Source organism: Macrotis lagotis, chromosome 6 (genome assembly GCF_037893015.1).
Source record: "Macrotis lagotis isolate mMagLag1 chromosome 6, bilby.v1.9.chrom.fasta, whole genome shotgun sequence".
In the NCBI taxonomy this organism is placed as follows: domain Eukaryota; kingdom Metazoa; phylum Chordata; class Mammalia; order Peramelemorphia; family Peramelidae; genus Macrotis; species Macrotis lagotis.
This window is the reverse complement of record NC_133663.1, coordinates 22,126,849-22,139,275: the sequence shown is the minus strand read 5'-3', so window position 1 is coordinate 22,139,275 and position 12,427 is coordinate 22,126,849. Positions and strand designations below refer to the sequence as shown.

Here is a 12,427-nt window from a genome sequence, read left to right as displayed (position 1 = left end):
TAAAAACATCTACAGGATGTGTGTGAATCATACATCCTGTGTGTGACCTTGGCTCAGTCCTTCAATCTCTCATTGTCCCATTCAGACTCTACTGTCAATATTCTGTTCATCCAGAAGAGTCACATTGAGGAAGATCATTTTATGACTCAATTTGAGTGACCAGTAAGGAAATTCTTTATCATATGAATACCAGTTAAAAGACAAACAGATATGATTAATAGCCAGGAACAGATAAGAGATGAAAAGGGTTGCATGGGAGGTAAAATACAATAGATCTCTTTAAAAGTTGAAACAAGACTTCATTGGGAAGAATGTTCTACTACACTCCAAATGGCATGACAAGAGCCAAAGGTGGAAGGTGCCTAGAGACAGATTTCATGTCAATATTGGGGAAAGCATTTAGACGAAAAATCATTTAAAAGGAGAAATAAATCGACTCAAAAGATAAGTTCTCTATCAGAGAGCAAGGAAAATGCTTGTAGAAGAGGCTGCTGTTCAGATATGGATGAACACTCATGACCCTTTCAAATCTGGGATTCAGTGGTTTAAAACAAAGAGCTTTCCTTGTGGTTCATTCATTAAATTATTCATTCATTCACTCATTCATGCATTCATTTGCAAATTAAGACTATATCAATTTCTGTAGTTATTTCTAAATTTAGTGTACTACTTACTGTCTTTTAAAACTTACTTAGATTTATAGACACTCTACAGCTAGAGGGTAATAGAATTCAACTTTAGCGGCAGGAACTAGAAATGTCATCCTTTCAGAGATTTTTGCATTAAAACATATTAGTTGTTGTTCTTCCAGAGAGGTTTTTCCCCTTTTGCTCTCAGCACTTTGAAAGAAATCTTCAATCAAATGCTCAGCAGGAAGAGAGACATAGCAAATATGGGGGAGAGTTGCTTTGGAGATCCATCTAGGAGGGGGGAAACTTTCTAAGAAGACCACAAGTTATTGATGAGGTGCAGTTTTTCTTTGGGAGACAAGTGATTAAAATGGGGAGCATTTGGAGAGGAGACTCAGCTCATCAGCCAGCTACCAGGTCCTATATGCCTCTGGACTTCAAGATCTCTGGGGGGGAAAAAAAGGATAATTTTCTAATGAAAGAAAACATGCAAGTAAAATCATACACATATATATGCTGTTGTTGTTCCAGCATTTTCAGTAATTTCCAACACTTTGTGACTACCCTTGGAATTATCTTGGCAAAGGTACTGGAGGGGTTCCCCATTTCTTCTTCCAGCTCATTTTACAGATAAGGTAACTGAGGCACACAGGGTTAAATGACTTGCCCAGGGTCTCACAGCTAGTAAGTATCTAGATTTGAACTCTGGTTTTCCAGACCACTATCCACTATGCCATCTAACTGTGCTCAGATACTCATACAACTGTCATATATATGTGTGTGCATGTAAATCTATCTAGAAAATCTATCTAGAAAATACATCCAGTCTCAACAAGGTTTTTCAAATAGAAATATTCTACTCATGCCCCTTTCCAGAAGCTTTGTACAAACTAAATAGAAAAATTTTCATATTTAGATAATAAATATGTACATAGAAACACATAGAGAATAATTGCTTATATATCCACATATACATATTTTCTATCTTTACAAATTTATCTTGCATATGAATATGCTTATGAGAAGTGTAGAGCCCACACACATGCACATACATCTCTATATGTTGTGTGCACATTATGTGACATATGAACATACAGTGCCCTTCCATGTATATGTGTGAACACTTACCAATGTCAAGTACATTTGTCCATGAATACAAACATGAAAAATATGTACTGTATAATTTGTGTACATGCAAGTTGATAATGTGGCTATATACCACATGCACTTGCTTGTGAGTTTGCATGTAGTTGTGCATTCACATGTGTGTCATGTGTAGATTACATATCCATGGATTTTAACGTCCAGATATATGCACACGGCATACTAATGAATGGGCATATAGTCAGTCCTTAGCTTTTGAAGTGAATCCTATTCCTATGAAATGACACCAAAGTCAGAACAAAATGTTGATACATTGAATTCATGGGATAAAAAGGGTTAGGACATGGAAATATCAAAACCTGTATGTTTTTTACTAGAGATTACTGAAAATGCCCTTTTATGTATACAATTCTTTAAAACAAAGCATTAATTTTGATAATATACACTCATTCTAATAAAGTAACTATGAAATAACTCATCAAATGTAGTTTACAAAAAAATTTAGTAACATGTAAAAACATTTTTCTTGCTAGTAATTCCCTAAAATTCTGAGTTTTTGTGCCAACATCTCAATTATCACAATATTTATATTTAAATGTATATGTTTATATACATATGTGCACTCATGCACATGGAAATAGATGTGCACATACACATACCCATGGGTATATATTTTTATATTCACATGCATATATATATATATATATATATATATATAGATGCAAACATGCAAATATAATATTCACTTTACAGACACATAAAACCTATGGTTTCATAAATGCTGGGAAGTAAAAAAAATTTCTTAAAGCAAACATCCCTGGACTCTTCCTTTCTACTGTGTCAGATGGAGGCGTAAGGGCATTGCAAACCTCTTTCTTTATCTTAGTTGCCCTATGAAAAAAGGGGAAAATTCCTTAGATTTTCGTCCCTGCTGTCAGTAGTCACCAGGTCTTGGAGATCTTGAGACCACCTCCAATACTTTAGCCTCAGGGACTGGTAGATAGAGTTGGAGTTTGAAAAATATTATATAATCCATTAGCAATGTCTGCTTCCTGTGGTATTTGAGATCCTTGGGGTCCCCCCTACCACAGACCCGCCAACATTTTGGAACAATCTTTATCTAACACCTTTTCTTTTTTTTTCATTAAGTCCTATTACTGGCTTTATACAAATGGGCTTAGAGCCCAAAAGACTTTCATTAAACATTGGGGATACAATTGCTACATGAATCTTGTATTTTAAAAGTAAGCAATGGAAAAATATGTGATAGACACATAGGGAGTTCTTTACAAAGGTAAAGTAAACAAGACCAATGCCATGCCTAGGAGGGCATGTGTCTCCACAAATTTAACTGTCTCATCTCGCTCTCTCTCCCTCCCTCCTTCTCTCCTCTCTCTCTCTGTCTCTGCCTCTGTCTCTCTGTCTCTCTTTCCTACAACAAATTGCTGCCAATCTGGGGGTTGTCAACTTAATAGTGAAAATGAGATTACAAATAAAATCATCCAAAGGCTTGAAGTTGAAAAATTAAATGTTCAGTGATGAAGATTGAGTTTGTGTGTGCGTGTGTGCGTGTGTGTGTGTGTGTGTGTGTGTGTGTGTGTGTGTGTGTGTGTATGTGTGGCTATGAGGGTATAGGTAATACTTAGGTATTAAATAAGTGATATCCCCAGAGGGAAGTCTTGGGGAAATATAAGGCTGAAAGAGACTCCTACCCCAGATAGGAATTGGGATGGGTGGGAAACCAAGTTGAAGAGGGAAAATATCACACCTGGAGAAGAGCCAATACAAAGTCATCCAATATGGAGATGGGGTGTCCTATGTGTCACTGGATTGCAGAGTGACTAGAGTCAAGTTTAAGAGGGGGCAGCCATGACCTTCCCTTTCCCTTTTCTTCCTCTGTCTTGTTTGACTTCCCTTCTGTACCCATTGCCCTATTTACTAAAGTAGTATGACTGAAAGACAACCTACACAAACAAATAAACAAACATGCAAACAAAAAAAAAGCCTGATCCATTTCTCACTTCATGATGCATTGCACCCCTAAAATACACACACACACACACACACACACACACACACACACACACCCCTACTTCCTCAGGTCTCAAATCCTGGGGATAAGGATGAGAAAATCTGAGGAAAGTCAGATCCAAAGGAAATAATAAATATCTAGGGAGAGCCCTTCAGGAAAACTTGATCCAGTACCAGAGCCTTTCTTGTCTTCCTTCTGGTCTCTTGGCCATGTCAAGAACCTGCCCTCTTCTCCAATTCTCTGAGCCAATATCAGGCAGGGGAATAAGTTCCCAGCCTGCTATCAGTTCTGATCCTGTCTGGCTGCTATGTACCTTCCACTTTGAAGAGAAGCCAGTGAGCTGGGATGATGAGGCCATCAAAGGGATACCCCAGTCTTCACTGAGTAGTTCATCTTCTCCTCCTCAAAGCTTATTGTTTGATCCTGGTGCTTCTTCTCTTGTCAGATACAATGTGGAAAGGTTGTCCAACCCTAGGAAGATCTCTGGTCTGATGTAGAAAAGAATAGGAGAGAGGGGAAAAGAGGGAGGAAGAGGGGAGAAATGGAACTTCAGGAACCATGAATCCAGAATTTTGAAGATCTGATGTTTTCTAATTTAAAAGTAACATAACAGGAAACAAGAACTAAAATTTTTGTTTGTTTATTTGTTTGCTTTTTTCACTGATATGTCTTCTATTCTATGAAGAAATTAGAGATGGTAGGAAGAGAGCCAATGAGAAAATTTGCTAGATGGTCATAATTTTATTTCTTTTTCATCTTGCTCTTTTCATTCATTTCAATGATCTCCATGAATTTCTTGAACAAAGAAATAATATCCAAAAAGAGGTCCATGCAATGCCAGATGTAATCTTCATCTTTTTTCTCTACCTTTTCAATGATGAGCTGTGTATCAAAAACCACAAGTCCACATAAAAATGCCAGTCCAATGTACATGTTGGCTTGGGAGAGCCATGTGGACATAAAGAAGTAGTTCCCCAAGTGAAAGATGAGTACCAGGATCAGGGTTGACATCAAAATGCCACTAAAATAGAGGCAGTTGAAGCATCTGCAATAGATTGCGTTCAAGGTGAATGAGCTGAAGGTCATTATTGTGCTCAAGAAGGAAGAGGGGATGATGTTGTGGTCTTTGGCAATGCATAAGTCCAGTTCAGGGCCCAATCCAATCCCTATGAGAAAAGCAAACCCAGACAGTAGAAGTAGTCTCTTGGGCTCAGTGTCTTCTCTGTGGGGTGTGATCAGCAGCCATATTAGCATCCCAAGAGAACACAAGGTTGAGAGAAAACCAGCCTGAAAGAAATGGGCAACCACATTCAGGTGGGCTCCTGTGGCTGCCACAAGTACGCAGATGGAAAGACTGGCATAGACCTTCTTTAGGTGTTTCCAGGTAATGGGGTTGAGGTGGGAAATTCTCCAAAGTGCTTTCAAGTTGTTGTTCCAATAAAACATACTTAAGGTATTTAAGAGTACTATGGGATGGCCCAGGTCTTCACCATCTTCTAGACTAATGGATTTCAAACTGTCAGGAACCTGAACTTGTCCTCATGTGAGTGTGACATCACTTGCCACACCCCTGGGACCTGACAAATGGTTGAAGCTGCAATCTCTGAGCCATTGAATTACAAATGGGTGTTAAAATTACATGAAATATGAAGGTCAGGGACTTCTCAGCCTCAGTTACATCCCAGTTCCAAGATTCTCTTAAGATCCCTAGGAAGAAGAATCTTGGAGACAGACAATGGAGGATGATGAAGAGAGTGATAAATGTTATTATATAACCTATTTGCATAGAATTTAAAGAGTTATAATATCCAACATGTACATTATCTCACTTCCTAGAGCTTAGAATAGAAATGAGGAATGACAATACACTTATTGGGAAGTTATTTATATAATATCCTTCTCACATTGCCTGTATTTGCCTTTCTTGTAGACCCTTAATATATTATGTACAACACATAGATCAATAATATTGTCTTCACTGATTGTCATACACTACTTGTCAGTTGAGGACTGGGGAGGTAAATATAGAACAAAATACACCTACCCTGAGGAACATGTATTTGCAATAAAGAAAATAGGTAAATAAGTATTATATATATATATATATATATATATATATATATATATATATATATATATACACACACATATGATAGAAAATGTCTAAGTAGATGAAAGGCAATGTTGAAAGGTAAGGTATTAGCAGCTGAGGAGCCCAGGAAAGTCATTCAATAGAATGGGGATGCTTGAGAGGAAACTTGGGAAAAACAAGGGATTCTCTGGAGGAGAGAGTACACACCCACCATAAAGAGTAACCAGAGAAAATACACAAAGATAGAAGATGGAGCACTGCATGAGAGGAAAGCCAAGGAGGCCATTTTGGTTGGACCATAAAGTATATGGAAAAAAAAAATATGGTTATCGATTCTCTTTATATGTATTTTGTCCATGTTAATGCATACAGGGGTTATTTCCCCATTGGAATGGGAAATCCTCGAAGCAAGGGATTCCTTCTTTATTTGTATGATGAGTAGATATTTAATCAATGTCTATTTGATAGATCAAATGAATAGCATGGAATATGACCAGAATCTGAAAGTGGAAGTAGGAGCAGGAGATGAGATCTCCACATTTAAGGGAAGGAGAAAAACAAAGGAAGGCATTGATAGCATTGATAGAATCAGGAAGGAGTTCTAGAGAAAAGAGAAAGATCATTTCAAGTCATGAAAAACCAATGAAAATGATACTTCCAGAAGCTAAGAGTGGACAGTGATGATACAAAGACTAAAATGAGTATTCAGAAGAAGTCTTCTCATTTTCCATCGCATTTGATAGATATGTGAGGGAATTTTAATAGATAGTTGGAAGTAAAAGTCAAATGACCTAGTTTAGAAGAGACTGGGGGGGACAGATGAGAGTGATTTACAACAACCGATAGGATTAAAGTTTGGTCATACAATAATGGAGAGCAATAAAGGAACTTAACAGACAGACTTTGGCAGCAGAATTAAGAGACTAAGAGACGGGCTTACCTTTCAAGTTAAGGACCACTTGAATATGTTTAAAGACAGGAGAAAATAAGGGTAGAAATTAAGGTGTTGAAAGTGGTGAAAAAAAGGAAAATTGAGGGGAACATTGCCAAGACAGACTTTGTTTTTAACAAGGCAACTTGCTAAAGGTCACAAAGGTAATTTTTTAGTATCTGAGGCCAGATTTGAACTTAAGTCCTCCTGACACCAGGGCTAGTGCTCTATCCACTGTGCAACCTAGCTGTCCCCAAGACAGACCTTTGACCTTGATATCACCAGGCATCAAACTCACCTCTTTCTTGTACTACTAGTCCTTTCTTTTTTGCAGTCCTCTAAATGACATATGCCCTCCTAGTCTGATGAAAACCACTCATCATTTTGATTTTTTCCCCAAACAAATAATTTATTTAACATTGCATGAGGCTGCAAAAAAAAAAAAATCACCAAAAAGAGGTTCAAGGTTTTTGATAACTGAAAACCCAGAATTTGGAACTTTATCTAATCATATGCAGCTTGGAGGAAATAAAAAACAGAATGAATGGGTTAAGATACCTGGTTTCTTACTGGAGCAGGGGATGGAAGATAATATGGTGAATATGAGGTTTGCCTACTAAAAATTTTTTCTTTCTTTTTTTTTTTGCAAGGCAAATGGGGTTAAGTGACTTGCCAAAGGTCACACAGCTAGGTACACAGCTAGGTAATTATTAAGTGTCTGAGGCCAGATTTGAACTCAGATCTTCCTGACTCCAGGGTCGGTGTTCCATTCACTGTGGCAGATAGCCACCTCTACTAATCATTTTCTAATGTTATTCTTACCACTCTGAGTTAGATAGAAAAAACATAGTGTGTCTCCTACCTAGAAATTCCATCTTATTACATCTCTACTCTTGGGTTTTCTTTGTTTGTTTTTCAAAAATCTGTCCAGGCCATGACATCTTTCCCTATTCCCCCAAATGCTAGTGTCCTTCACTCTAAATTTTACCTTATATTTTAGGGAGTTGTTATTAGATGTATGCGTGTTTTCTCCCCAGATAAAATGAAGCATCCTTGAGAGAAAGGACTTTTTTCTTTGTCACCCCAAAACCTGATACAAGTTTCCTGTACATAGAAGATAATTAAGTACTTTTTTGGATGAATGAATAAATCACATTGCCACAGCTCCCCCTCACACTCCCACCCTTTGTTTTTAGTATTTAACTCAGTTTTGAAGACTGAATAGGATTTGGGAAAATAGAGAGAAGGGTAGAAATTTCAGTGAATTTGAGTGGGAGGATCTAAAGTTCAGGAGTAAAAAAAATTAGGCTTTTAGTATTTTAACTCAGTTTTGAAGACTGAATAGGATTTGGGGAGCTAGAGAAAAGGAGAGAAATTTCAGTTATATTTGAGTGGGAGGATCCAAAGTTCAGAAGTAAAAAAAATAGCAATTGCAAGGTATGCTTGTTGCACAATAAATGAATCAGTTTGACTTTATTAACATAGAAAAGTAGGAGGAGACCAGTCTACAAAAGTCTACCTGGCACCAGATGGACAGTTAAGTATTATATAATGTGAGAAGCTAATAAAAAAGATGAAAGGTGGGAAAGGAGATCTTCTGAGTTATGTTCTAAGGAAATTTCTGGGCAACATTGTGAAAGAAAAGTTGATTTAAATATGCACACTGATTAAAACGCAACTTGCACCATACAGTTCAATATGTAGTCCACTGAATTATCATGATGAGAATAATTGTGCTTCAATGCTTCACCCTGACAGAAAAGAATCAATTATTTCTAAGACTTTTCTAAGTGGAAGTTCCATATTAGACTCTTGAGCTCCTTTATGGCTGTGTCTTGCCTCCAAAACATAGTTGGCATCAATAAATGTGAATATTTGACTTTGTTTACCCAGTGATTTACAGAGCCTCACTCATACTAGTTAGCTTTTTAAAAAAAATGATTATTTAAATTGAGAAAATTTTGAGAAGTCAATAAAAGGGGAACTGTAAATCATCATGTACCTATCCCTAGATTGAGAATCTAGAGACTTCCAAGAATTTCTCCTTTGGGTGACATGGTAGGACATTCTCTTGGTTGAGCTGAGTTGCTGGACTTCTATTGGTAGACCTCCTTCTCTCTGTGTGTTGGTTTTAGATTCTCATATGTAGACTTCCAATCCCTGTCAACCTATCGATTTAGATAAATGGGTTTCTTCATTATTTCTATGTTCTTTGTAGAAGTTTGATTTGATGAGAAGAGATCAAGTGATACAAGTGTGAGGTTTTCCTTTTCCCATTTACAAAGAAATCAGGAGCTTAGTTTGACACTAAGGGAGCAGATAGAAATAATAATAGCTCAATATGTACCCCCATCTCTGAGTAGAGCAGAGGTAGGCATCAAACTCACCTCATTCAACACAAAATGCAACAATCTATTTTTTTCTTATTCATGGATCAGTATTTATGTATATGACCCCAAAAGGCAGAGCTAATAGAAGTCGAAAAGAACAAAATACCACTACTTGTGTAGTAATGAATGACCTCCCCTTATTACAAGAGTTGAATAAAGGCTCAAAGGTTCCCTTCAGCTCTAACATTTCATTTGGGTAATTCAGTATTTTCAAAAATGTAGGGTTTTTTTCCATATAAGAGAGGAAGAGTTTTTTTCCCTCCGTCAAACTAGATCAGATTATGAACTTTTTGTGAAATTTAGAGAAATTCCACTAATGATGAAGTACTGGAGATCCAAGTGTGGGTGGTAGGATGATTCTTAGCAGTTTATTGGCTTATTTTAATTAATTTTGGTAATAGTTTCAGAAGGTGAGACAGAAGATAGACAGAGCTAGGCAGAGTCAGAGATCAAAAATCAGAGTAAGGGAAGGGAATTAAGAACAGAAGAAAAGAGGAAAGAGGCGAGTAGAGAAGTAGGGGAGGAGGAGCAGGGAAGGAGAGGGGAAGGGAAGGGAAAGTATAATCAGACAGGAAGGAGGGAAAGAAGCATATACCTGATTTTACTACAGACAATGTTTGAATGTTTGTCCTCGGATTTGGCATTATACGAGTCAGTGTTCTTTCACTCTAATAAATCTTTCTTTTTTGATATTTCCCCCCAAAAGTCAGTCTGCACATTATTCTCTGTGACAGCCATTGGTTCTGCTTTAGTATGTTGGGTTTTCAAAGCAAGGGCAATGGAATTTTTTCAGAAGCCCAGATTGTATATTAGCATTTCCAGTTACTGATAATGAGTTACTGAAATTTAAGGATCTTTATTGCCAGAAAATAATGCTCAGCAGATTTTGTGTGGGAGAATATTGCAAAGGACTGTACATAGTCTTATTCTTTTCCCAGATTTGGACTACTGATTCTGAGGGTTCTGCTTCGCTTTCATTGCCGTGAAGGTCTATCAGTCAACTGGGGTAGCTTTTCTCCTTTGGCAAAAATGTAAATTGTAATTAAATGAAGAGAAATGTGCTGTTTGCACAGGGAAAACATGGTTTCCTTGAGGGATAGGTACATTCTTTCGACCAATGGCAAAGAATTCTTCCAGATCTGGTATAACCAAAATTAAATCCATTAATTATTATTCCTGCCTCTAGTCTTTTCTTATTCATAATACAAAAAGATTCTCAAAAGTTAAAGACATTTCTGTACCAAAGAATACCTAGACTTAAGCACTGCAGAGAACATTTCATGATTTCAATCTTCATCTAAACAATTCTGTAGTCACAAAACATTCTGGAATTTACATATTCAAACAGGAAACCATTCAGTGGTCCTAAGGGAGGAAGTTTTTTGCTTCTAACAAGAAAGATATAAGATCTGAGTTGAAATCTGAATTCAAACACTTCCTAGCCCCAGGACCCTGGGCAAGTCACTTACCCTCAGTTTTTCTCAGTTTCCTCCTCTGTAAAAATGATGATTATAATAGTCCCTATCTCCCAGGGTTCTTGTGAGGAACAGATTGTAAAGTGATTGCACAGTGATATAGTAAAAGGTATATAAATATAAGCTATTATTATCATCAGTTTCAAGCAGCCCACTATGAAATTAGCTTTTAGGGCTAAGTACAATGCTGATCTGCATTCTGATTAAAGTCGACTAAGACATTCCAATTTTTGAAGCAAAGGCCATGCTAATGATGCTTCCTCTATTTTCTACCTGTGATTTATTTTTAACCCAAGCATAATAATTTACATTTATTCTTATTTAATTTCATCTTCTTACATTCATTCAAAGGGTCAACTTCTCTTCAGATTTCAACTTTCTTACTTCACATACATTCAGTCTCTCCAAGTTTTGTGTCATTTGAAATTTGATGAATGAACATCGATTCTTTCTTCCAAAGCACTGCTTAAAAAAACAATTCTACAATGAATTTATAATCAAGTCTTTTTAATTGCAGTCACTGCTGAAAATATTAGAGATTTTTTTCAGTATTCATTGTCAAATGGGAACCATTGACCCAGCATGATGTGCCTGTGAGTTAATTCAATTCTAGGATATGATGCTCTCATGCTTATGTTTCATCATTTTACAAATGTTTTGTTTTTTAATATGTACCACATTGTTATGATGCTTAGTACGTAAAATTTATTTTGAAATTTGATAGATATCTTTCCTTTTTTTCTCTTTTTATTATTTCCTTGCAGATTTGTGGCCTTTTGTACCAAATTATTTAGCTAATATTTTGTTTGAATCAATAAAATAATTCTTTGATAATCTGATTAAAATGATACTATATTTGTCATTTAATGTATGCCCTGTATCTATCTTATTTAGCAATATGGACTTTTAATATCTGTGGACAATGAATATCTCTCTGATAATTAGGACTTTCATTATTTCTATACCAACATATTTTGGAGTTGTAATCATACATTTTGGGTGCATGTTGTAGAAGAATGCACATTTCATATATTCTCTAGTTATTTTGAATGTAAATTTCTTTTTCTATGTCTCCTTAATTGAAATATCCTGAAGGCTATACAGAACGTTTAATAACATTTATGAGTTCACTTTAAATCTTGTTACTTTTCTGATCTCTTTAAGTAATTTTTAATATGAAAGGTAAATTTTTACAATCTTGTATTTCTAATTAAAAAGAAACACATGGTTTTGATGAAAAAACTTTTCCTGTGTCTAATTAAGATTTATATGTCTGAAAGTTAGCATTCATCCTTCTCAAGATCTGTCTGTCCATTTATAAATCTCAAGACTCATTCTATATCAGTCTACCTGGTCCCCCTCTAATTGCGTCCATAAATTGGCTTTCCCAGTTGTGTGAGAATTTAGAGAACAACATTCTGAGAAAGCAGGAAGTTGGACTGGTTTTCTCTATAAAATCCCCAAATAATTTCTTCCACTTTAACATTTTGGAAAGGGAGAAATCACAATATTTTATATGTCTACAATATATCTGATAAAACATATAAAACATAAAGTCAGAAAGGGATATAAGTGCTATTGCTAATTGGACCTTAGTCAGTTCTGTCATAGAATAGACATTGAAGGATAGGTAAGAGGATCAAGGTTACCTTTATGCACTAATATGCAACCTGATTTGTTCCCCACCAAAGGTTTATGACATTTTTGTATGTTTTCTAAAAATAAAGATCCCTATTTTACTCTGTATAGCCAATTCTAATGGTGACTTCTACCT

At 36.1% G+C, this 12,427-nt stretch overlaps 1 long non-coding RNA gene and 1 pseudogene across 1 annotated transcript in view; both read right to left on the bottom strand.

Annotated features, from left to right (window-relative positions):
• Positions 1-12,427, bottom strand: part of LOC141491593 (uncharacterized) — a 120,176-nt gene that overhangs the window by 11,971 nt on the left and 95,778 nt on the right. The gene's annotated exons all lie outside the window — the stretch shown is intronic.
• On the bottom strand, positions 4,390-5,267 carry LOC141491592 (bax inhibitor 1 pseudogene; annotated as a pseudogene).